The 22,610-nt window shown below is 47.3% G+C and overlaps 1 long non-coding RNA gene across 1 annotated transcript; it reads left to right on the top strand.

The window, feature by feature from the left end:
* The first annotated feature begins 3,345 nt into the window (after positions 1-3,345).
* LOC144735460 (uncharacterized) lies at positions 3,346-14,949 on the top strand. Its single transcript, XR_013588620.1, has 5 exons — positions 3,346-3,480; positions 3,694-3,860; positions 5,274-5,465; positions 5,860-5,903; positions 8,637-14,949. It is a non-coding gene; the product is annotated as an uncharacterized LOC144735460 (long non-coding RNA).
* The last annotated feature ends 7,661 nt before the right edge of the window (positions 14,950-22,610 follow it).

Raw genomic sequence — 22,610 nt, 5'->3', positions numbered from 1 at the left:
GTTTTCCCCCAGCGCGTGTTTCCACTCCCCAACCAATCACGCCGCGCTGCCACCCGATCACTCCCTCTCCAGCGCGTCACCGGCACACAGCCAATCAGCACCACACAACCCACAACCCCGCGCTGACCCCTGATCCCTCACCGTCAGCGCGCGTCACCACACACACAGCCAATCACGACGCGCTGGCACCCGATCGCTACCCCAGCGCGTATCACCACTACATATGTGTAATGACAGAAGAGTCAACTTACAGTGCAAGTGGACTATGTATGGACGAGATTTTATCACAATGTAACTTTTTGAGAACGGTCTGACAGATAGCTCTTAAACAATTTGATTGTACCTTATTGGTTCTTTCGGTAAAGTCACGTAGAAGGGAAATAATAAAATAATAAAAATAAAACATTATAAAATACAATTCTCACGACGTTTCGGCCACAACGAAGGCAGCCGTCCTCAGGTGAAGAACAGGGCTTTACCGAAAGAACCAAGAAGATGAATCCCTGCAGTCACGAAAGCTTTAAATCGAAATTTCATTTGATTGTACTGTCTGAACATTTCAGTTGACCAAGTCTTGTGAGTAGAGCACCATGGTCAACAGTTTCAAAGGCTTCTGACAAGTTAAGGAATAGTGCCCGTTTTTCCAGGTAACTGAAGAAAAAATGTTTTAATACATCTGTAGTGGTGATACGCGCTGGCAGTAGGGATCGTGGGGCAGCACGTGGTGATTGGCTGTGTGTTGGTGACGCGCGCTGACAGTGAGGGATCGTAGGTCAGCGCGGGGTCATGGGTTATGTGATGGTGATTGGCTGTGTGTTGGTGACGCGCGCTGACAGTGATGGATTGTGTGGCAGCGCGTGGTGATTGGTTGTGTGCGCTGACACAAGCTGGAAGAAGGGATCGTGTGGCAGCGCGTGGTGATTGGTCGACTAGGGTGGGTGCTCACATCGCGGTCCGCATAGGCTCCGTTTCCTCGGAGTGGAGGGCTATATAAGGCGGTGCGCTCGGGCGCTCGGGGATGTGGTGACCAGTGAAGACGGAAGACGGAGGAGGAAGAGATAGGGCCCTGAGACACCTAGTCCCGCTGTCCTTGTAAGGACCAGGACCCTGTGTGGCTCAGAGGCGGGACCTTGGGACCCGGGGCCGGACGTCCGTGTGAGGGCCGGGCCGCGGGACCCAGTGGTCGTGACCCGTACCCAAGCTGGGGTGGGTCTGGAGGTTCCCCCGGATGCTACGGGGCTGGAATGCCTGTGTGTGTGTAGCCGAGTGGAACGTGTAGCGTGAGCTGTAGTAACCACACGTGTCGGGTGGAACGTGTAGCGTGAGCCGTAGTAACCACACGTGTCGGGTGGAACGTGTAGCGTGAGCTGTAGTGACCACACGTGTTATTGTGGCAAGACAAGTGTTAATAAAGTGTGCTACCCGTCAAGTGGTCTCCCGCCGTAGTTTACTATACTACACATCCATCATAGCTGTGGTGAAGCAGTAATCTGCTCGAAAATCGACTGTTTACTTTTTAGACATCAGTTTATTCGTGATTTACATATTTTTTCGATATTGAGACCCATAGACTCACCACACAGATCAACAGACTCGCATAGACTTATCACAGAGACCCATAGACTTACCACACAGACCCATAGACTCACATCGAGCCGACCCACAGAGGAGATTCATCTTTTTTCTTGTTGTGTTGTTCTTTTTTATTTCGAACTTCTTAACGATTCAAATTGAATTGTTTCAAAGCACACAGATGGGCTAAAACGGACTACTTTTTGTTGTGTGCTTCCCGTGATGCTGCAACATTCAGCCTGAACTTGTCTTGTGGTGCTGCAATAGTAGTAATGACAGCAACAGCGTTAGCAACAAAAGCTGCATAAGGGGCCATAAATGACGTCACGCACCTGGGGGGGGGGAGGGTCAGACCTTTGTGACGAGGGGGGGGGGGGGTGAGAAATGTGACGTCACATCAAAATGCGCAACTTTAAATAAATACACACGACAATGACAATAGTTTAAAGCGATTTGAAGCATGTTTTATTTTCAAAATGAAAATATGGTTTGTGGGGGGGGGGCAGAGCTTTGTGACGTCATATTTGAGGGGGGGTCTGATTTTTTTGTGACGCCGTGTGACGGGGGGGGGTCAAAAAACGTCTAAAATTTCGTGACGTCATTTATGGACGGCCCTTAAGCAGCAGTAAAGGCAGTAACAGTAACAACAGCAGCAATAGCAACAACAACAGCAAAAACAGAATCAACAACTGAAATAACAACAACAGCAGTAGTAAGAACAGCAGCAACATTAGCAACAGCAACAACACCTTGCGATGGTGACGCTGCTACTTCTGCTGCTGCTTGCAGGTCGCCTTGCTCTTTGCAGCGACTCCAACTGAGCGAGCTGAGCGGTTTGGTCAAGCAATGCCCCCCCCCTCTTCCCCGGACAATGGGGGGGCCATACCCAGAATTTATCTTGGTCTGGATCGACAAACCAATTCTATCTCGTCTAAACATCGCCGATACTGTGGTGGGACTCGCCAGCAGCCTTGGCCCAGCATCCAACGTCCAGAAGGGAGTGCTGATCGGCCGGCTGTGCTACAATCTGCTGCGGAAATGCCGACCCTACCCGACCAGTTGTTTTGCAGATTTTTTCAGTTCTTCCTCTGCCCTACATCCAGACGATCATGTAAGAACACCTTAATTGCCATACTGTTGCTAATATCGGGTATCGAGCCATACCCTGGACCTTAACGTTTAATTGATCAAGGTTGATCCAGGATCTGATCTATGATTGTGGACTCGACATTGGCCGTTTCCAAAACCTGGGTATATGACGACTCACCGACTCATTCACCTGCTCACCCACCCAACCACTCGCTCACCCACCCAACCACTCGCCCACCCACCCAACCACTCGCCCAACCACCCAACTACTCGCCCACCCACCCAACCACTCGGCCACCCACCAAACCACTCACCCACCACTCACTCACCTAATAATTCACCCATTCCGCCACGAACTCACCCACTCCGCCACTTACCTACCCACTCACCCAATTGTTCACCCACTCACCCACTAATGGAGACACTCATCCTCACACTCACACTCACCTAATCATCCACTCGCTCATTTACTCACCAATTTACTCACCCATCCACAGTACACCACATTCTACAACTTCCCCAAATTGTGGTTTAGTATTTCCAGGAAATTACATGTTACTTATGCAACTCAGCACTATCTTAAATATATATTTAATATGAATATAATAAAAAATATTATAATCACGGAACATTTGAATTAAATATTTATTTTATTCACCAAATGTACCAGGCCTATATATATAGCTATTGTAATCACAACCATATAATAGTCCAGGAGTGGTTTCCAAATTCAGTGTCTCAACAGCACTAAAGTTGGGGAAATGGAGGTGATTTTGGTGCAAGCCATTATGTTACTAGCATTGGCGTCCATCTACCCAGGTAAGGTTAATAAAAACCTACCCACTCACACATCCACCCACTCATTCACTCACTCACCCATTAACCAACCCACTAATCCACTCACAAAGCCCACTCACTCCCCCACTCACCACGCTCCTGGGAACCAGTGGTGGAGGCTATGTATAAGGTAAAGAACCTCACCCACTCACTCACCTGCCTACTCACCCCCCCCCCCCCACTCACCACCCCCAGGGGGGCCAGTGGTGAGTTCTAGGTACAAGGTGAGGACTCTCACGAGCGACTGGATGGGTGCTGGGACCGGCGCTGAGATCAGCGTGAAGATTAGAGGAGCGTGCGACACCCTAAGTGCCACCCTCTCCTCATCTACCACAGGACTCACCCCCTTCCTATACGGACAGGTACCAAGTGTCACTCCATGTCGGCGAGTGAGTTTGTGAGTCCGTGTGTATGAGTGTGAGTCCGTGTGTATGAATGTGAGTCCTTGTGTATGTTAGTCCGTGAGTGAGTCCGTGAGTGAGACTGTGAGTCCGTGTGAATAAATGTGAGTCCGTGAATCTATGAGTCTTTGTGTGTGAGTCAGCATGTGAGTGAGTCTGTGAGCCCGTGCGTGAGTCTGTGTCTGTGTGAGTCTGTAAGTCCATAAGTGAGTGTGTGTGAGTGGGGAGTGGTGGCCCAGCGGTTAGCACGCTGCGCTATGATCCCGGCAACCGAAGTTCGAGTCCCTCTCACGACCAACACCACCAGTGACGGTTATCTGAACCGGCCTTGTGCCTGCCTTGGTAGACTCAGACTCAAATGAGTACCTGGTGTGGTGTATCGTAAATATCGCCATTGGGGAGATGAAGGCGATCGGACATGATGCTGACCGCCTCCCCCCCTCGTCTGTTGTTCCGGCCTTCATAGGCGCTACTCGCTAACAGTGCTTACCCCAACAGTCTGTTAAGGCTACACAGGGCAGCTTAGTCTTTTGTAGTGGTGTATGTTTGTATGTGTTATGAGACTACTGTGGCTTGGGTGGAGGCAAGGTCTTGACTAGGCCTCAGGCTTTATATAGATCTATGGGCACTATGGTGTGTAGGTCTCTGTGAGTATGATTCTATGGGTCTCTATGAGTATGGGACTCTATGGGTCCCTATTGGTCTATGGGTCTCTGGGGGTCTATGGGTCTCTTATGAGAATGGGTCTGTAAGGGTCTCTGTGGGTTTCTATGAGTATGGGTTTATGTGGGTCTATGGATCTCTGATAGAATGGGTCTCAGTTGGTCTCTGTGAGTGTAGAAACATGTTTAGATTAAATTTCGATTCATAGCTTTCGTGACTGCAGGGATTCATCTTCTTGGTTCTTTCGGTAAAGTCACGTAGAATGAAAATAATAAAATAAAATAAATAAAACATAATAAAAAAAAAATCTCACGACGTTTCGGCCACAACGCAAGCAGCCGTCCTCACGTGAATTTACTGAAAGAACCAAGAAGATGTTTAGATTATTTGGCCGCTATACATTCCTACACGATGATGATCATATCAGCCACCTGGTTGAGCTTGTATTTGTGATAGCCTGGTCGCTTTTGAAAAACATCTATATAGCTCAGTGGGCCTTACCTGGAAAAAATATTTTCAGAAAAATATATAATTATTGCAATTGTAATTCTTAATAAATTATGTTTAATTTAACTTTTGTGTATGAATAAAAAGTCAAATTTTTATCTCATTTATATTATTAAGTTGTGTAGATCAACCACTCACTCATCCACCCATCCACTCACACCCACGCACTCATTCACCCACCCGTAATCGCCTTTTCCTACTCAGACAGACGAGTTCCACGTGACTGGGGACCACGTGGGGCCCCTCTTTGACGTCACAGTTTGGCACGACGGCTCTGGATATTACTCAGCATGGCACCTCGAACGGGTGGAGGTTGATGAATCTCCTGGAGTCACCGTTGAGTTCCCGTGCAATTGCTGGGTCTATGGCAACACCCCCATCACGCTGAAGCCCCAGGTGAGGTCTGGCGAGTGTGTGGGTGAGCAGGTGGCTGGAGTGGGTGGGTGAGTGAGCGTGCAGGAGGAGCTGTAGCTTAGCTCATTGAGTCTCCCACCCACTCACCCACCCATCCACTCACTCATCCATCCACCAACCCACTCACCCACCCACTCACCCACCCATCCACTCACTCATCCATCCACAAACCCACTCACCCACCCACTCACCCGCCCATCAACCCACCAACCCACTCACCCACTCACCCATTCACTCACCCACTGAACTACCCGCCCACTCACATACTCACTCACTCAACCACTCAACCGCCCACCCACTTACCCACCCATTCACCCACACACTCACTCACCCACCTACTCGTCCACTCACCAACTCACTTCTCTTCTACCACTAGGTACCGCAGGGGACATCTGGCTGCCTGCGAAAGACAACTCTGGGGTGCGGTGAGCCTCCTCCTAACCCTTCACTTTTATCCATCACCCTCGCCTGGCTCACTCACTCACTCATCCACCTACCCACCACATCGTGATTGAGTGAGTGGGTGAGTAAGTGGGTGGGTGAGTGGGTGAGTGTGTTTGTATGTATGTTGAACTTCTTTCGCACCGTACGAGGCGAACCTTGCTAATCGGCGTGAGTTGGTGACTGTGTGTGTCGGTGAGTGGGTGAATGTGTGTATATATATGAGTGGGTGTGTATATGTATGTAACTATTTGAACTTCTTTGGCACTGTATGTAGTCACCCATGCTAATCAGAGGTGCGGGAGAAGGACAAAACTAAACACAACAAGCAGTTCTAAAGAAAGGAGTTTTCAATCTGGACGATTTAAAGTGGATAACTCCAGTGGTGTCCTGATAGGAAAAGAAAGAGCATTCCAGACGGCTGCAAAAGCAATTCTGAAAGCACGCGATGCAATTATCGTTTTTGCTCTGTTAGCCAAAAGCTACTGCAATGATGAGTTTGCGTCATGGTTTATGCTCCTTGATGAGATCAGCAAGTTATTGTGGTTCATTTGTGACAAACATTTTCTGTGTAATGAGTGTGACCTTATAATGTATTCGTTCGTTCATCAACTGGAAGCCAAAGCAGCTCGGCGAGCACTGGATGGACATCGTCGGATCATGCAATCGTGCCAGCGAATTTTGCAGACGCTGCAGCTTGGGAATGCTTTTTCCAGACGTCCCATAGTTAGTTGCAATAATCAAGCCTTGTCGATACTACACTACACGCCACCGTGTTGGCTATTTCACGGCTCAAAAGTGGTTGAATGTGTCTTAGAGCCCTGAAATGAAAATTGCAGGACCTGACGAGATTTTTCCCCTGGTGATCAGATGGCATATTCTGGTTGAGTATGGTGCCGATGCTCAAGATGAGTAGTAAACTGAATCATGGAGTCTGCAACCACCACACCTGTTCCTTCCACACACCAACCAACAGGACCTCCGATTTTTCTGGATTAAGTAACATTTTGCTTCGTGCAAACCACACGTGCACCACTCGCGTGCAATCTTTGAGGTACCGAGTCTCTCCATATCTAACTTTCCCTTCACTGCAGCGTACACTTGTGTATCATCTGCATATTTATGGGATGACATTGGTGATGGGAGAGACGTATTTTGAAAATAGGAAGGACCTGATGACGGACCCTTGTGGTACGCCAACTAGGCATGGCATCGGCAATGAGTGTTCGTCGCCCAGCTTGACGAACTGTGATCGACCATGTAGGTATGCCTGAATCCACTTCATGTGCCGAACCCCATACACTGAACCTTGACCTTAGCTGCCCAATATGTATATCATGGTCGATATTGTCGAAGGCATCTGAGAGATCGCAGCCAACCAACACTGCGACATGATCTTGTAGAGGTCATCAGTGATTTCTAATAGAGCTGTCGCAGTGCTGTGGGTCTTCCAGTATGCCGACTTCAATATGCTGAATCTGCCCGTTGTAGCGATGTGGAGAAGCCACCGCCTCGGACACAGGTGCTTTGAAATCATACTCAGGTTTGAGATTGTGCGATAGTCTCCAGGATCACTATCGCTCAAACCAATTATTTTCAGGAGTGGTGTCTGGGAAACAGTCAGTGGCGCAAGTGCATCTGAGCATGATTTGAGAATCAATGTGTGGATGTAGTCGAGCGGCGATGTTTAATTTGGCAGCCGTTGGATGAACATCGACACTTATACCACCGACATTAGTGCCAGGGTCTCGAGTTTTGCATCAATTCCATGTTGATAGAACTCAGATGGCAGACCGGGAGAATCCGTTTCCTTCAAGTTGAAAACTGCCGTCTTAATCGTTACTATTTTATTGGCAATGAACGTCGCAAGTGCTGTGCACAGACCGGGTTGACTCGCTGATGGGTGGTTGGAGTGCAACAGGACCCTTCACGACGCACCACAGAGCAAGGGGTGCACGAGCCGAATGATTGATGCGCAGAGCCATAGAACAATTTGCGAGACTCAATAACAAGTTGTTAGGCAGATCTGCAGGCGACTCTGTAAGTGTGTATATATGAGTGGGTGACTGAGTGGGTGTGTGGGTGAGTGTGTATATATGAGTAGGTAAGTGTGTGCATATATGAGTGGGTGAGAGATTGAGTGAGTTGATGAGTTGATGAGTCAATGAGTGTGTGAGTGAGTGTGTACAGGTGCTGCTGCTACTACTCGCTACTCACAGCACTTGCCCCACCAGCCTATGAGACCCTATTTAGGAAAGAAGGGAACGTTTTTATTGTTTTTATTTCAACTCAGCTCGAGCCCGGCACACAGCACCCATCACAGAACAAGAAGGAGGTGTGGGGCATAAATCCTGCAAGCAAAAGTCTCGAGATCGACAGCATGGCAGGGTTTGGTGGATAGGGGCGAGTTGGGCACACCGCATATTAGGCTTCGAACTCTCCGCCCTCTGTATTGAAGCTCGTGGCTTAAGTGTTCGATGTTTGCAAGGACGAGGAGGGAGCTATGCCACTGTTTCCACGAGGGGACAGTTCGTGGTCTTTCCAATTTGGTCAAAATAATCAGAACCACAGGTGTCAGGCCCCACAGCGTGGTTTCGACTGAAGGGGAGAGATCGGTGCCACAGCGAGGGGGCGAACTTTAACCTTTACCTATGTCACGTGTGTCCCCTCCCCCCACACCCCTCCCCTCCCCCCGCAACCCCCACTTCACAGGACAAGCCCCCCACAATCCCCGGAGTCAGCCCCCCACAACCCACGCAGTCAACCCCCCACAATCTACAAAATTAGCCCCCCACAATCCAAGGGGTCAGCCCCCCACAATCCACGGAGTCAGCCCTCCAAAATCCACAGGGCGGACCCCTACTGCACAGTGTCAGTGATGGCATTAGCCCTGGTGAGCAGCGCGTGCATCTGCCTGGCCTCGCTTACCGCGCTCACCGCGCTGCTCACCGTACGACCGCGGCGAGCGCCCTGACTCACTCCTCACCTGCTCACCACCTACTCATTCATTAATATACTCGCTCACTCAACTACCCACTCACTAACTCATGTACCCACTCACTCACCTACCCACTCATTCACTCATTAATATTCGCATCCACCCAATGACCTACTCACCCGCTCACTCACCCACTCATTAATTCACTCACTGACCCACCCACTCACTCACGCACTAACCCACCCACTCACCCACCCAGCCATCCACTGACCCACTTACTCACCCATCCAACCACTTACCAACCCACTCACAGTGCTTGCCCGTACAGCCCGCTAGAGGCTATCCAGGGCATATTTGTCTGTGTGCTGCTACTTGCTACTCACAGAACCTGCCCCTACAACCCTACTAGAGGCCACCAACTCACTCACCTACTCAGTCACCCATCCACTCATTCACTGATTGCTAACAGTTCGCCAGATTTAACGCACAATTTGGGATCAAAAACAGTAAATTTTGCTTCCCCAAAGTGATTGGAACGCCTACGATGTTCCCTCTCTTGACATCTCCATCATTCTGCAATCTAAACTAAAACAAACTATTAACTTTGTTTATTTGACCAGGTAAGACCCACTGAGCTATGTAGCTCTATTTCAGCGAATTGGTTATCAGATATGATAGCTCGACGAAGTGGCTATCATCATCGTGTGCGAATGTGTAGTGAGTTCAACCGAGTCGCAGACGTACTCTTTGGAGGCAACACATTTCTTAATACCAACGCACGGGGTAACTGCCCCTTAACAGAATAATAATGAATAAGAATAATAATGTATGGTGGTGACCACCAGGCTAACTACACTAATTATAACGTAACTAGCTACAACGGACCGGACCGCAGCTTGGGTCCAGGTCCTCGTGTTGGAGACTCTGTAGGACGTAGAACGTAGAGGAAGGTTTCTTCAGGATGAACAACACCAGCCGGTCCCTCAGGGGGACTCGGCTGACATCCTCTGCGGCGGGGCCGGCTCCGCCCCTGGCCACGACCACCTTCCAGAACCCTCTAGCAGAATCTCGGCCCAGACCACGTGACCACCACCCAGCCCCCACTTTGGGCCCCTCTGTAGACTTGACCGGTCACGTGTCCTCTTGGGTCAACCAGAGTGCACGACCTCCAGTAACCCCTTCCCTATGGCCAGCACTCGCACACCTGATCCTCTAGGGCTGGCATTGCACGCCAGGCGTGATGGCATCCAGCGCTGTCAATCAGCGCTGACCGAGCCCCTCTAGGGCCGGTACTGCACCCACATCATAGTGGTGTCCGCGATGTCAAGACACCGCACGCCGTGCTTCTCTAGGGCCGGCATACACAGTGACATCCTGCGATGTCACTACAAATGCATAACAGCCAAATTCAGTAATCCCTCTCCTTTCTATCCGCAAGTTCTGAATTCGTGAGTTTCTTATATTCGCGAGCTGCTAAACGGTACAGTATACTAATTCCTTATTCGCAACTCGCCGTACTCCAGTATTCGCGAGCGTACGTAGTGCCAGACCAGAACGTTTTGTCCTCAGTCTCACAGTAATCCCGCTCTCAACTCGCTTATTGTGCACTAGTTGTTCGGGGGTGCCTCCGAACAAGTAAATCAACACCGAATCGCCTCGTTCTGCAGATCGATTCCAACGTAATCGAACGTCTGTCCATGTGCCGCTGTCGTTCAAACCTACGTGCCCCTGCATGATAAGGACGGGAAGTGCAGCATTCATCACAGATAAAGTTTATATATAGATTGTTACTTTACACGTACTTACGACAGTCGACTCGTTTATACGCTTTGGTATCAATGAGTCGACTGCGAGGTCCATTAATAAGAGCGTGAATGCAATCGGGGAAAGTGTCGCGGCGAGCGCTCCCCACAGTGCTATAATGATAACAGCTGCGCGGCGTTGTTATCAAGTGCCTGTATCTCCTGAGGAGTTGTCCTGAATTCCTCACCATCGCCAATACCTCCATAGTCAAATCATCATCATTATCATCACAGCTAATTAAAAAACATTGTTGCGAACAATGTATTATTTATTGTAGTCTATGTTATTAAACGTTTGCCATTTCCCACCTATGTTCACTCATACCAGGAACGTAACCAATGTTTTACCATTAGGTTTCTGCATTTGCGAATTCTGTATTCGCAAGCATTTTCAAGAATGTAGCCCTCGTTGATAGAGAGGGTTTACTGTGCTCGAAATGCGTGACCTCGATTCTAAGTGTGGAGGGAAAAATCGGAGGACTCGGAGAAAAATCCACTTGACCACCACGGGGAGAGAGATAGAGAAAACATGCAAACTTCAAATATACAACAGGTGTCGTCAGGGTCGGGATCGAACCCATGGTCCTCCTGTATACCAGGCAAGGGAGATACGTTGTATATATGCCTTTAAAAGATATATATATATTAAGTATTATATTATCTATTTTAAATGTCATGGCTCCAGGGAGACAAATATGGGTCCGATGCCGAAAGTCGGAAAAACAGATGATGAAGCCAAACCAGCACTAGAATGAGCAGTAGGTAAACAGAATACAAGAGACATCGATCAGATGTGCATGATGAGAATAACTAGAGCTGATGAGGACCTTGAAGCTTAAGTATATTTGCTTCCCCAGAAATTAACCTCACTCATGTAGCAAAGGAGGAACACGTTCATGACCGGCAATACAGGAATGACCCTTGCATGGGCAAGGAGTGACCCAGGGGATTTCTGAGAGAGCAAATACAGGGCAAAGAGACAAGAATGTCCCTTGCCATTTCACTCTCTGAATTAACAAACCCGGTGCCGGGAAAGTTGAAACGGTCAAATGTCAACCACTGCATATGAATATTCTTAAACATTGCGATATTAAACGTTAACTTTTGTGATAGGATACATTCTTACAGGACAATACAGCACATAGTCAGGGGTTTTGAATACGACTAGTTGCATGTTTTATTAACATCCATATGTAGTGGGTCCAACTGAGTCATAGACGTTGTTCCTTTTAGAGGCAACACTTTTATTGTAACACCGTAATAGAAAGGGGTAACTGCCCCTCTTCCAGAATACACCCTACACGGAGGATTTGCAGCTACAAAGGGTCGAACCCTCACTCGGGTCTCTAACCACGCGGTTGCTTCGTAAGACGAAGAGCTTCAGCTTGAGACGTAAGGCTTCCCACTGTAGGTGTTGAGCTTCCAGCTTGTAGATGTTGATCTTCCAGCTTGTAGATGTTGAGCTTCCAGCTTGTATAATGCAGCGACCCCGGTCCCTCTCAGGGACTCACCTTATATCCCCCTACGGTCGGGGCCGCTCCGCCCTCGGCCCCGCCCGCCTTCTCGAGCATTCTCGTTCCCTCTCGATACCCCTCAAGAGCGCCCCCCGGACACCTGATCACCCACTAGCCCCCCCCACCTGGACCCCCTGTGTGGACACTGGATCACGTGTCTATGGGGTCAACCAGAGTGCCATGGCCCGGGGCAACCCTACCCCTGGGCTAACACTCACCCCCGTCCTCCTCGGGGGAGCCCCCACCACACGCTGCGTGTGGTGCCCGCACTATCCCAGTGCTCGCCAAGCCCCGCTAGGGCTGGTATTACACACCGCCACCCACGGTGCTGTCCACGATGTAGGAACATCGAACGGCACGGCCCTTCCGGCCCTGCACCGTACAGTGACATCCCCGATGTCACTACACATAAATGAGTGCCATGAGATCTGGGTGAAGCATATAAACTTGATAACGAATTATGGAAGTTTTGTATTAAAGTATTGAACCAAAGGATAATTCAGAAAATATACATAATACGAATTATCTAAAATCTACACGACCAAAATAATATGTAATCCAGGAGTATAACCAGAGACTGCCCGACCGCCTTTGCCTTCCCTGTAACTGTCATTACATACTGCTGCAAAAATACAGATTAAGGATAAGTCGACCTAAAGAGGGAGGAAGGCCGTTTCACAATAAACAAGGCAACAGACACACACCACGCCTAGGGGCGATGAAGTGGGTGTGTGCCGACACAAGTCGTGGGATGACCTCCAGAGGGGGAAGTTTGATCGGGGTTATGACATCAGGTCCCAGAATGCCTATGGAGCCAGAAGCAGGAATGAACTCAGGGTGATCCGATGGATGCACCACGTGCGCAAAGATGGGAGGAGAACTTTGACCCGTAATGTGTCTTAGGTAATTAATCACATGAGCTACACATTCTATATAAACAGCACCCAAAATCATACAAGTCAGTCTTGCAGAGGCAAACTCCGGGGTATGGTCCTCATAAGCAACCAGAGTCTCGAGTCTTGCAGAGGCAAACCCCGGGGGCTCCCGTAACCAGCCAAGTGTCAAGAGTTTTGCAGAGGCAAAGGCTCTGTGTCGTTCAGTGTAGAGTTCTGCGCTGGCGTTTTTCCTTATGTTTTGCGTCACTTGCAGAGTCAAGGACTTCGATAAGTTTTAGCTAAGAGTTGTGAGAAGCTAAGACGTATGCGAATGTAATTTAATATAATACTGTGATCAGCTAATACGTGTGAGAAGTTAAGTGAAGATTTGAGTTATACACCAACATTGAATGAGCATGAAATATTGTCCAAGGCTGGAAAAGTTGTATTGTCCAAGTGACTGATGTTCTATGAGCCTAATGAGTTTTGGAGAGTGAGGGAGGAGCAGGAGACCTCCTGAGGAGGGGGGGGGGCACCAAGGGTGCTCGTGCTAAGCAGGCAGCTGCTGACAAGAAATTAGCAGCGTGGCCACAGAGCACTCCAACTGCGGATCGAGCCTGGCGTACAGATAACCTGCAAACGTGCAGAGCAGCAGCTAACGGCTGACCACGAGCGAGCTGACTCGGGAACCCCGAGCACCCTCCAGCTGTGGATCGAGCACGATGCACAGACAAGAGTGTGAAGGAGCAGCGAGCAGCAGGGCCACGAGCGCACTATAACTGTGGACCAAGCTTGCTGTTCTACACATCGTTGTGGGACTTGAGGTATTGTTCAGAAAGAAGAAAGAAGGAGAAACATTAACTTTACACTCACTATTTTAACGGTAACTTGTACAGATTGTGGGCCAATAAGAATCTCAGCTTGCATGCCTCACACACCATAACGAGGGAATTGTGTATGGTCGCATTACCACGAGACAGCCTATTGTTTTATCTGAATCACGTGATTGTGAGCTACGATCGTTGATGTTTTCTAACTATTTGATACGTATTCGATGACAACGCATTCTGTGCTAATATTGACACTTTGAGCTTCTGCCTATTGTTCTGGTTTAACCACGTGATCGTGAGATTTGACCATTGATGCTTTTATAATCAAGTACGGAATGATAAGTACGTATTTTTGCATGGGTACTGTAGTCGCTATTTTTATAAGAATTTGATGTTAGGGTAAGTTGAGATGAAAGTTACTTAAATCCGTGCTTCATTGCCGTAATGACGAACTGTATCCTGCGGTGAGATCTGCATCCAGAGACCTGACATAATTAAACACAATTGTTAAAGTGAGAATCATACATGTTGAAGCAAGAATCATTGACATTATCACGATTGGTGATACATACCCATAGACAACGAGAGAGCCATTAATAATTATAATCGCACCACATAATAACTGCACACACACAAACACACAATCACATATACATACCTCTAGACACGAGATCACACACACATAATCGCACATACCTACCCCTAGACAACATATTTAATTAACATTTTTAAAATCACAATATATACACCTTGGCACCCCCATTTAAACTCACTCTTATCATTAAAATGTCAAAAAAAGTCCAAAAGTGCGAATGTCATTTTTTTGTCGGTCCTTGACTTACGATCATTATTCGTTTCTGAGACCCGCTCGTAAGTGGAACGCTTCGTAAGTCGGAACACAGCAATGTACGGTATTTAAATGCTCATACGGTCACTGTTATTGAATGTTTTACGGTTCAACAAAATAAAGCATTGTTAAACTCATAAATAAGAAATATTGTACATTTGCATTAACACTGTGAAAGATACTATTTAGTAAATACAACATAAAATAAAGTAACATTGAAAAAAATCCGTTTTACTTTCTTACCTTGAGTCCTGATGCTGGCTTGCTTGTCGGAAGGGGTGCAGTGAGTCACGACAATTGCACACACCCACAGACACGTGAACACACACACGGGGCATGCGTGCAAATACAGACACACAGACACAAAGACACACGGACACACTGGGCACGCGAGCACGCACACAAACACACACTCCAACGACATCGATCCCCCATAACAAACCGTTGAAGAGCAGTGCTTATGAAGGCCGGCATAGCACACAAGGGGGTGAGTAGCGCTTTTGACTCTCCAGTGGCGATGTTTACACACTGCACCAGGTACTCATTTGAGGCTGAGTCGACCTAGGGGAGACCCTCGGACCGGTTCAGATAATCGTCTCCGGCGTTGGCCGTGACCGGAATCGAACTCAGGTCGCCAGGTTCGTAGCGTCACCGCGCTATCCACTGCGCCACTGCTCCCCACTACTACACTATACACGACACTATACACTACACTATACACTACACTATACACTGCATTACACACTACTATACACTACACTATACACTACTATACACTACACTATACACTACATTATACACTACCATACACTACTATACACTACAATATACACTACTATACACTACTATACACGACACTACTATAGATACCAGGTACTCATTTGAGGCTGAGTCGACACTCACTTTCACACACACATTCACAAACACACGTGTGCACACACACACACTCCCAGCGCGAGGCTTACTCATTACATCTCGCGGAAAATTACTCTGCTGAACAAAATAGTTCAATGGTTCAGTTTGCAAGTGCGAATTCGCGTTTTAAGTCAATGTAAAAAAAATCATGGAAGCGGGTTCGTAAGTGCCGGTGTTTGTGAGTCGGGTGTTCGTAAGTCCGGTGTTCGTAAGTCGATGACTTATCGTACAACGTTATTAAAATTAAGTTAGTTTTTGTGAATCTGTAAATTGTGTGGCATACTTTGATGCTATTTACTAGGGAATTACAATCCTAACTGACTGAAAAAAACTCCTGACGATTGTGATTTTGAGTGAGTGGGTGGGTGAGTGGCTGAGTGGATGGGTGAAGGGGTGTGTGGTAAGGTATACTGAGCTCTTTTTAGAAGCGACCTGGTTATCACAAATGATAGCTCAACAAAGTGGCTTATCCCGTGCAAATGTATAGCAGCCAAATATACTCTAAATGCACGTTGAATCTAAATGTGGAAGGAAAACCCGTAGGACTCGGAAAAAATCCACACGACCACGGGGAGAACACGCAGACTCTAAATATGCAAGCGTCAGGGTATCGGAATCGAACCCATGACCTCCTGTCTACCAGGCGAGTCAGCACCCCTAACTGGTAGCAGCACTTCCCTCACACGCTCGCTCACCCGGAAAAAAACCACGGTGCCGTGGTACGGCCTTCCGAAATTCGCACTGGTGCAGCTCTAGTCCACAGCGCCACGTCCGCCCGCCCACTTCCGTTATTTTACCTTTTCTTTCAACATCGTCTCGAATGGGATTTAAAACTGCGCATTTGCGCCGGGGTCCCGAATAAACGAAAAAAAGATAGAAAAAGAAAAATGCGCAATTAATTAATTATATTTATTTTTGGCGACTTCATCCCACCGCGCACATAAATGCTGCAACCCACCAGAAATCAATCCTCTCGTTCTTCACCAAGCACCCGTCGTTGCCAAAATTGCTGTAGTCACAAACGAAACTTTGATTAGCGCATCGCGTAGAGCTCGTCGAGAGAAATAGATTGCCGTATCGTTCGCCTTCAACGGACATAAAATTACGTCGCAATGCAGTGCATGCGAGAGCCGGGGGCGTATGGGACCTCGGGGTCCTGCCATAAGGTTCAAATGTCTCATCACGCCTGCTCTGGTCACAAGCTGCCTATATTTTTGCTATCCCTCCTCCACCCTGCGCCCAATCTCACTTTCGCTCCTTCTCTCTGCTTGCCCCCTTACACTGGAATAAACTCCCTCTCCACCTCCGACTCTCCCCCTCACTTTCCTCTTTCGCACTCCCGTCAGATCCTATATTTTTTCTCTTGCCTTTCCCTTTCTCTTCCGTAACCCCTACCAGCACCACCTAACACCCTAACGCCTTCACTGCAGCAGCCTCCACCTCGCTCCCTCCACCCTCGTCACTACTCAATCCCCATTCCTTATCTTGCCATTTTGTGTCATAGTTGGTAAGCATTGTCAAGCACCTTGGTGAAAGCCCCTTTTTACATCCAAAATATAATATAAATACTTAATATATTTTTATACCAAGTAGTTTGATAAGCTTTCCATGACTGTATCAGAGCAATTTTCATTTGGTACAAATAAAATGTGAGGTTGCAGTCGAGGGATGGCTCCTTATCAGTTAACTATGTTGAGTATTCTGATGATCTGGTGATTGCTACTCACTCAGAGAAGGATTTGGAGTCACTGCTGCTTGATCTAGAGCATGCTACTAAGACATGGGGCCTTACAATCAGTTCTACTAAAACTCAGCATCCGCCTGGGTATTTTTTGTCATCAAACACTCCACCCACTCAACTCCCTATTGGTATCTTCTTGGTTCTTTTGGTAAAGTCACGTAGAAGGGAGGTAATAAAATAATAAAAATAAACATCATAATTTTATTAAAAATAAACATAATAATTTTATTATGTTTTATTTTTATTATTTTATTACTTCCCTTCTACGTGACTTTACCGAAAGAACCAAGAAGATGAATTCCTGCAGTCACGAAAGCTTTAAATCTAAATTTCCCTATTGGTAATGGAGCAGTTTTGAAGAGAGTGCAGAGGTTTCCATACTTGGGCAGTGTACTAATGACCAGTTCCAGTTTGACAGCAAAGGTCTCACTCTGAACGAGTCAGGTGGCATTATCTTTCCATCGGCTGTGCAACACTGTGTGGAAACTACCTGGTCTGTCGCTTGTTGTATGTGTCGGGTTATGAAATTTTGATGAAAATAATAAAAATTAATAATTTTCCGAAAAATGCGCAAATCGCATTAATTATGTTAATGTGTGTATTAACATGCATAAGTTATGATAATGCGTGTAATGATATGCATACATTATGATGGTGTGAGTAATTGTATGCATAAATTATGATAATCGCGGAGATAATCGTAGTAATTTATGCGATGATGTTAATGTGAGCAGTTGTGGTAATTAGGCTCAGCTTCGTTTATCCAGAGTTATGTCAATCAGGATAACACGATGATCAATGATTGAACGTTTACCGATTATCCTAGTGTGTGTTATGATATTTAGGTCTCCATTTTCATATCTCATCACAGGATACAGTTATCAAGAATAAGATGGTTTTGCATGGACTTGGAAAGAAGCACTCGAACAGTTGGTGTTAAGCAATTTTATTCTAACAAGCATGTGACATTCTATCATGCAGGTCAAACATGCGTCAATAATTCATGAATAACCAAACACTTATGCATTTGCGATAACATGCATTCGATTAATATGAATAACTAAAATTCTTATGCAATTACGAGATTAAGCATTGACTAAAATGAATGAATAAACACTTATGCATTTACTAAATTGAATAACTCAAAACTCTTATGCATTTTCGATATTGTGCATTCGACTACTATGGATAACTAAAATTCTTATGCGATTACGAGATTAAGCATTGACTAAAATGAATGAATAAACACTTATGCATTTACTAAATTGAATAACTCAAAACTCTTATGCATTTTCGATATTGTGCATTCGACTAATATGGATAACTAAAATTCTTATGCAATTACGAGATTAAGCATTGACTAAAATGAATGAATGAACACTTATGCATTTACTAAATTGAATAACTCAAAACTCTTATGCATTTTCGATATTGTGCATTTAACGAACTGAATGACCAAAAATTATTATGCAATCGTAACCTCTACCTCTCCACCAGGCATCTCATTAGTTCGTTTTTGTATCGATCACAATCGGCGACTGGCCGAGTTTGAAAACAAGCATGACACACTTCATTTTGCGGTAATAAACAGCACTTATTGTATCCCAGAGGCGAAGGTCTATGTGAGGGCGGGTGTGGGGAGAGCGAGTCTGATTTTTTTAATTAATTCTTCGGCGAGATTCTCTGACAAAGGGGAACTGGTTTGACAAGATTTTCTCTCTCTGTGCACGGTCGATTTGTAATGAGAATTTCGGGAGGTTTTAGTTTGCATCGACGAATCTATTGGTCGTTTATGCGATAAGAGAAACAAAAAACTTCACCCTCTTACAACCGACGGATTCTTAATTACTCAGAGGGCCACGATTCCTTACGGCCAGCTGGTGTTCAAACTTTATAATTAGTCTTCTGATGATTGTCTAGGGTTGGTCCCATTGTGAGAGAGGTGGATTGTCTCTTGGATAAATTCTTGCATGCCCCGCGGGAAGTAGGTGTGTGCGTGTGTGTGTATGTGCTTCCTGGAGGTTGTGAGTGGGGGAGGTGATACGACCCTGGTTCGCAGATTCCTCTCGCCCGTGCAGGTTGCAGCCGCGACTTTCTCCGCAGGGAGGTGAGCGGCGGCGCTTGGCGGCGCTTGGCGGCCCTCGGTAGCTGACGGCGCGGTGGCGCGTTCTTTGTAGCTGACGGCGCGGTGTCGCGCTCTCGGTAGCTGACGGCGCGGTGGCGCGCTCTTGTAGCTGACGGCGCGGTGGCGCGATCTCGGTAGCTGATGGCGCGGTGGCGCGCTCTTGTAGCTGACGGCGCGGTGGCTCGCTCTTTCTCTCCACTGCTGGATGACGAGTCGGTTCCCGTTGGTTGTTGCTCTGGCGATGAACGATGCTTTCGTTCGTTGCTGGTATTGACGTTGGGTTGAAGTTGTTGGCTCGAGAGTGATAGCTGGAATCTCCGTCCGTTTCACTCGCAGCTCGGCGGCTCAGTGTAGTAATTCTTCTTAGGTGGTGCAGACCTCAGCTTGTCAATGCACGTCGCTACCCCGCGAACATCGTCATTCTGGATGACGGAAGAGCTCATTCGTTGTTGGCGACGAGATGAAATGGGGGGCCTGAGCCCCGGTGAGAGAGATGGAGGCCGGAGCCCCGGTGAGGATCTGTTTGGTGGGGCCCGTGGCCCGGACGAAGTGATGAGGCCAGAGGCCCTGACGATATGTGATGGGGCCAGAGGCCCTGACGATCTGTGATGGGGCCAGAGGCCCTGACGATGTGTGATGGGGCCAGAGGCCCTGACGATCTGTGGTGGGGCCAGAGGCCCTGACGATCTGTGGTGGGGCCAGAGGCCCTGACGATCTGTGTTGAATGGATTTTTTTTTGCCTTATATCGAGAATATCCACTCAGTTTCCCGAGTTGTTCAAAGTCTGTCATAAAACCTTCTTGTGGGTGGGGCCATCTGCATCCGTGTTTGTGTGTGTCCGTCCGTGTGTTTCGCGTGCGTGTTTGTCCGTGTGTTTATTAGCTTTGAAGACACAGCTGTGTGTCGTTCTGGAAGGGGGAGGGGGCTCGTGACGGCGCCAACGCAGATATCCATTAGCCAGACCGATGATTCGCGTCGAGTTCTATATATATAAAAGAGATATTCGAATCCATGTTTTTGTTACTGAATAATATTTGTCGCGACAACCTACGCGTTAAGCGAGCTTAATTATTTCCGCCCTCGCTCGGGGATCATATCTTTTGTCTCACACAGCTTAAGTTGTTTTGGTTTGGAAGTTGAAATGCGACTTATTCCATTATGCCCCAGTTCTGCCGAAACCGTGTTCCCGATGTTTCATCGTGACCCGATCTCTCATGGAGATGTTATTCCTTGCGTGTGCAATTTTTTGCTGTCCGTGTTGTGGGAAGACAAAGACGGTTGTTTCCACGGTGGAAGCACCCGGCGCATGCACTTATTTATTTATTTCCCAGAGCGTGTTAATTTCCTTTGAGCCATTGCCCGGGAGTTTTATTGGTCTCATTTCCTTGCTTTTGTGCCTGCGTGTGGAGATCCTCTCGGAAAGACAAAGACGGTCGTGTTGCTGCTTCCCCTGGGTCGTTGTGTTTGGTTAATTTTGAGAGCCTTATTCGCCATTAGCTCCTAGGATATTCACTTTAATTCCGTACTTATTATTTTACTTCTTGTGATTATTTAATCTGCTATCCCGGCTAGGAATTTTGTTTTGGAGCGAAATAGATGCCATAATTGTTCTTCGATGCTTCGGCCCGGCCGTGTAGAAATTCTTTAAAGGTAAATAATGTCAGTATTTAATTAACAATGGTGAGTCGCGATTTTGGTGCAGACTGTAGTCTGCTTTCCAATTGGAGTGAGGATGGATACTGTTTGCTTAATCTTCATGGCTAAGTTTACTTGTGCATCTAACATGGTTCAAAGACCCGTGTGTGCTTTTTGTCGTCAATGCTGTTTCTTTGTTAAAAACATAACCATCTCTTCCTCCGCGGTGCCCGGCCCTGCAAGGTTTTTTTTTACGAGAGGGTGTCATTTCGACCCTCTGCCTGCCATCCCCCCCTCCCTTGTTCCTCCTGTGTGAAATTCGGGGAGTTTTTATGATCTTGATTACCCTTCTTTCATGCCCTCTTTCCTTTGAAATGAGGTGTGCGCACATCTGTGTTAGTGTGTGGGGGCCTCTGTGGGAGTGTGGGGGCGTGTTCGTTCCCACGTTGCCGCGTCTATTAAAAAAAATGATATTATCTATGTTGGCAGAATAATTCTTAAAAAAATTTAATTTTAAATATTAAAAAGGGGGGCATATACACAACACGCTTCACATGAAGCTTCGGGTCTTCTCTGCCACAGTCATGCCTTGCCTTCTGTATGCTTGCACAATATGAGCCCCCCCCCTAATAGAACATCTGCGCTGGTGAGAAACATCAGGCTGGCCTGCCTACGATCCATCCTGGGTTTAACCAGGCTGGATTGTGTGAGGAGCTCACAAATCCTTGAAAGATCTGGACACAGTCCCATTGGAGAGCTCCTCTGGTAGGCAAGGCTACGTTGGCTGGGTCATGTAGCCCGGATGCCCAGAAACCGTATGGTAGAACGGCTTTGTTTGGCTTAATAGAGGGGGCTTAATGGGCACAACACGAGATAAAAAAGAGATGGACTAATGTGGTACAGGAGGATATGGAGCTTAATTAACTTGGTGTCAAGGTCGGCTCTGTGGAGGAGGCACGTGAAGGACACTGCTGCGCAGTTGGCGGAAGTCACCCTCCAACAACAGTAAATGTCAGAGGAGCGACGCTCACAACAATGAGTGGAGCGCTAGGTGGCTTAAACAAAGCCAGTTGGCACAGTAAGTGGTGCATATGCCAGTCATCCCAATCAGTCAATTCATGGCACCTGGGTCTGTCCCGTGACCTACCAGCGAGCCTTCGCCACTTCACGTGGTCTCAAAATCTACTTAGCCTGGCACAATCGCCATAGTGACGTGACCGCCACTTAGGGAGACAAAAATCCCTGTATCAATGACATACATTTCACTTGCTGTACTGGCATAACCTGGTAAGCCAAGCGATTGTCATCTCGATGCCCACAGGTAATGACGTTTTAAGTTTGTGATCCAACAACCCTTGCATCCAGTCCGCTTCTTCTACTCCAAGAACTCCTTTGATCCGAGGATCCGCTGCAGCTCCACAACAGTGTTTGTCAATGTGTCTTTACAAGTCTATGGAGGTTCCT

Source organism: Lampetra planeri, chromosome 55 (genome assembly GCF_965212315.1).
Source record: "Lampetra planeri chromosome 55, kcLamPlan1.2.h2, whole genome shotgun sequence".
In the NCBI taxonomy this organism is placed as follows: domain Eukaryota; kingdom Metazoa; phylum Chordata; class Hyperoartia; order Petromyzontiformes; family Petromyzontidae; genus Lampetra; species Lampetra planeri.
The sequence above is the reverse complement of the archived record's forward strand: the minus strand, read 5'-3'. Positions and strand labels throughout refer to the sequence as shown.